Raw genomic sequence first — 613 nt, forward strand, 5'->3', positions numbered from 1 at the left:
AAAAAAAAGAACAACCCACTGCCATCAAGTTGATCCCAACTCATGGCAACCCTATAGGACTGAGTAGAACTTTCCTATAGGTTGCGCAAGGCTGTAGGTCTTTGCAGAAACAGACTGCCACATCTTTCTCCCATTGAGCGGCTGGTGGATTCAAACAACAAACCTTTCCATTTAGTAGCCAACCACTTTAACCACTGTACCACCAGGGCTCCTGGGACGACAGCACCCACTGCCATTGAGTCAATCAAAGGAAGGGGAAGTAGGCACACTGTGTGCATAGGTGTGGAAGCAGCTTGTCTCCCAGAAGGCATTGTGGGAGGGGGTGTTTGAGATGGGTTGTGCTGCCATTAAAATGTTAGGTGGGAATAAATTATGAAAGCGACCATGGTAGTGTTAACATTTATTGAAGGCTGGCCTGGTGCAGGGGACTCTGCCAAGTGCTGAGCTGTGAGGTGCTGAACCTCTCTAAAGTTCAGTTTCCTTATCTGAGAATAACACAGAAACAACACAGGCACTGCCATGGAGTCAGATCCGACTCATAGCAACCCCTTCTTGGGTTTCCAAGACAGTACTATGGAAGTAGATTGCCCAACTTTCCTTCTGAGGAGTGGCT

This window comes from Orycteropus afer, unplaced genomic scaffold, assembly GCF_000298275.1.
Source record: "Orycteropus afer afer isolate SDZICR_OR568_19922 unplaced genomic scaffold, OryAfe1.0 scaffold00061, whole genome shotgun sequence".
NCBI lineage: Eukaryota > Metazoa > Chordata > Mammalia > Tubulidentata > Orycteropodidae > Orycteropus > Orycteropus afer.